Raw genomic sequence first — 4,437 nt, forward strand, 5'->3', positions numbered from 1 at the left:
CGCCACAGAGAACTAACTCCCACGAAGACATGGTAATTGTTTTAATGCCGGATGTCCTTCCTGACACAACCACAGACCACCGAGCTACCACAGCCCTCAGTGTGGAGCAGAGAGCTGCTATCTAGGACAGTGGTCCCTAACCACCGGGCCGTGGGTCAATTTATACCGGGCCGCACAGAAAAAAACAAACAAAAAAAAACACTTTTATTTTGAAAAATCACCGGATTATCTTCACCACATCTGTCAATGACTCACTCTTGACGCAGGTCAACATACACAAGTGGTAAGTTTCAGTTTCTGTTAGACGCATGTGCAGATTGGTTCTACATTGCCCGTTCTGGTGGAGTAATTTAGCTGCTGGTCTGGAGCAGACAGGATAGGAGGAAGCGCGTGGCCGTGTCTGCGCATTTGAAGGATCACTGCGTATTTTTCAACCCGCCTGACAAAGAGTGACTGTAAAACTTTAACTAAATAAAACTATAATTTTAAACAAAGCTTAATATCACATCAGAGCTGGTTTTGTCTTGAACTTTTTTAAATTCACATCAGAGCTGGTCCGTCGCATTTCTGCTTCTGCTCTTAAAAAATATATCCGCCCCTATAAGTTCAAAGTCATGGGCAATTTTATTAAAAAACACAATAATTAAAGTTTTGCACTATGCACCTGCGCTTTTGTGTACAATCTGATGTGTGAATCACTGCGGAGCAGGGAGGAGGATGACGAGGCACAGCTGACCTGTTCACAAATCTGATCAATTTTGAATGGTTAGTCATGTGGTACAGTCAGTGAGGTGGTATGACCTATGTCATTATGCACGATCAACGCCACTACTTACAACTGTAGGTTGTGGCTTAAGGCCATATGTCATGACGTACAATGTACATCTATACCACGTGACCTATCAAGTGCATTAGATCTCCCCTTCTGAGCAGATTTGCCAGTCACAACAACTGCTACGCTCCAATCCTTCGCCTGTTCTTCTTTATCTCAGTGGAAAAGCAAACGAGTGTGTGACTGCATCTGAAGAAGAAAACACAAGTACAAAAACGCCTCTCAACTGTCTGTGACTCAGTTCCTGTTGTCTGTTTTAAAGAGCAGCTCAACAGATTTGGATTATTTGTGAACGTCGCATCTCTGATTGATATCAGTTGTCAAAAATGTCCAAGATCCCATATTAACAATGAAATGAATGACAATGAACCCCACCCCCACCTAGGACTGTCAGACCACATCTCAATCTTCCTGGCTCCTGCTTACATGCCCCCGCTGAGACGCTCCAGACAAAAGAAAGTTAAATGTTGGATCCAGGACAGTGGCCCCATACTGAGAGATGTTTTGATCGAACAGACTGGCAGGTTTTCAGAGAAGCTGCTGAAAATGGAGGATCGCTTGATCTTGACCAATACACATCCTCAGTACTGGGTTACATTAGTACATGTACTGACACCGTCTCCACTATCAGAAATGTTAAAAGCTACCCAAACAGAAAACCTTGGCTGAATGCAGAGGTGCGTACCCTGCTGGAAGCCAGGAACACTGCCTTCAGGTCTGGAAACTCAGAGGAGCTGAGTAGGACAAGAAAAGAGCTGGTTGCTGGTATTAAGAGGGCCAAGGCCACATATGCACAGAGGATCATGGGTCAATTCATCTCACAAGACCCTCGGAGCATGTGGAGGGGCATTAAGTGCATAACAGATTATAAAGGAAGGACCGAACAATGCCCCAAAGACCCATCTCTGCCTGATGCCCTCAACAAGTTCTATGCACGCTTTGAAGACCCGAACAGACCACCCAGCACCAGACTCACCTCACCACCGGATGAAGAGCATCTCAGCGTGACCTCAGCAGAAGTAAGGAGTACTTTCAGGAGGATTAATCCGCACAAAGCAACTGGCCCAGACAACATCCCTGGAAAAGTGTTGAAGGAATGTGCTGATCAGCTCTGTGAGGTGCTGGCAGACATCTTTAACACCTCACTTACCCTGGAGACAGTTCCCACCTGCCTGAAGACTGCCACCATCATCCCAGTCCCAAAAAGCTCTACAGTGACTGGTCTGAATGAATATCGGCCAGTGGCCCTCACCCCGATAGTCACTAAATGCTTCGAAAAACTGGTCATGACTCACATCAAAACAACAATCAACATCAACGAGGACCCTCATCAGTATGCATACCGTGAGAACCGATCAACAGAGGATGCAATCTCCTCTGTGGTCCACAATGCGCTCAACCACCTGGAGCAGAAAAACTCTTACATCCGTATGCTCTTTGTGGACTTCACATCCGCCTTCAACACCATGATCCCCCAAACCCTGATGGACAAACTATCCACACTAGGACTAAGCCCCTCCATCTGCAACTGGGTACTAGACTTCTTAACAAACAAACCGCAGTTAGTGAGGATCCACAATCTCTCCTCCTCCACCATAACCCTCAGCACTGGCTCTCCTCAGGAATGTGTGTTGAGCCCCCTCCTGTTTACTCTGCTCACGTATGATTGTGCAGCTACTCATCCAGGCTGTCACATTGTAAAGTTTGCAGATGATACAGCGGTGGTGGGATGCATCACAAACAATGATGAGTCCAGCTACAGGCAAGAGGTGGAACACCTGGAGAGCTGGTGCAAAGAGAATAACCTTCACATCAATGTGAAGAAGACAAAGGAGATGATTGTGGACTTCAGAAGGAACAAAAACATCTACACCCCGCTGAACATAAGATGATCTGCGGTGGAAGTTGTCTCCAGCTACAAGTAAGTTGTCTCCAGCTACAAGTACTTGGGTGTACACATGAATGACAACCTCAGCTGGAGCAACAACACCACCAGCCTGATCAAGAAAGCTCATCAGAGACTCTACTTCCTCAGACGGCTGAGGCGAGCTGGTCTGGGAAGCTCAGTCCTCACCTCCTCCTACAGGTGTGCAGTGGAGAGCATCCTGTGCTCCAACATCAACATGTGGCATGGAGGCTGCACAGCTGCTGAAAGAAAAGCTTTGTAGAGAGTGGTGAAGGCTGCACAGAAGTCTGTCGGAATCAGCCTCCCCACCATCACAGACATCTACACCTCCAGATGCAGGAAGAGGGCCACCTGCATCATGAAGGACCCCACTCACCCAGCACACACACTTTTTGCCCCACTCCCCTCAGGAAGGAGGTTGAGGAGCATTAAGTGTAGAACCACTAGACTGAGGAACAGCTTCTACCCTGAGGCTGTTAGACTCATGAATCTCTAACCAGAATAATCACTGTGAAAAACCACATCATGTTGCTGCTGATCTGTTTCAATGTTGATGTGTTCATGCGTGCACATCTGCTCACAGACTCATGTTCATGTTTGTGCTGATGTTCAAAATGTTTTTATGTTATGAGTGCTTAGTGTATATTTAGTTGATGTTTTTCTTAGCTCATATCTTAGATGTTATTACTGTTTTTCTTATACATTTTATTGTTGGATGTAACTGGGACCCTGTGTACATAATTTCGCTCCACCACATGAGGTGCGAATGACAATAAAGAATCTCTGACTCTGAAATGAACACAAGTGTGAACATCTAACAAGGTCAATAAGTCGGGTCCTCTGGACGGAGTTTGTTCAAAAACGTTTTGTCTTTTGTCCAAAAGACTGAGTTACAAGATCTCAGAATGAAGAAGTCTTTTGGATAAAAGACAAAACATTTCAACAAACAAGAATCTGTCCAGAGGACTTGACTTAACCTTATAAGATTTTTCTACTTGGATTATTGAGCATGTATCAGGACACAAGTGCAAACAGTTGATGTTTTGACAGGAATATGGAAGGCCACGCTAACTTTTTTCTCCAATCCGTGCAGAGCAGTCCTGGTTGGCACATGTACAGGTCCTTCTCAAAAAATTAGCATATTGTGATAAAGGTCATTATTTTCCATATTGTAATGATAAAAATGAAACTTTCATATATTTCAGATTCATTGCACACCAACTGAAATATTTCAGGTGTTTAATTGTTTTAATACTGATGATTATGGCATACAGCTCATGAAAACCCAAAATGCCTGTCCCAAAAAATTAGCATATTTCATCCCACCAATGAAAGACAAGTGTTTTTAATACAAAAAACGCCAACCTTCAAATAATCATGTTCAGTTATGCACTCAATACTTGGTCGGGAATCGTTTTGCATGAATGACTGCTTCAATGCGGCGTGGCATGGAGGCAATCAGCCTGTGGCACTGCTGAGGTGTTATGGAGGCCCAGGATGCTTCGATAGCGGCCTTAAGCTCATCCAGAGTGTTGGGTCTTGTGTCTCTCAACTTTCTCTTCACAATATCCCACAGGTTCTCTATGGGGTTCAGGTCAGGAGAGTTGGCAGGCCAATTGAGCACAGTAATACCATGGTCAGTAAACCATTTACCAGTGGTTTTGGCACTGTGAGCAGGTGCCAGGTCGTGCTGAAAAAT

The sequence above is a fragment of the Nematolebias whitei genome, chromosome 1, assembly GCF_014905685.2.
Source record: "Nematolebias whitei isolate Nwh7 chromosome 1, NemWhi1, whole genome shotgun sequence".
Taxonomy (NCBI): domain Eukaryota; kingdom Metazoa; phylum Chordata; class Actinopteri; order Cyprinodontiformes; family Rivulidae; genus Nematolebias; species Nematolebias whitei.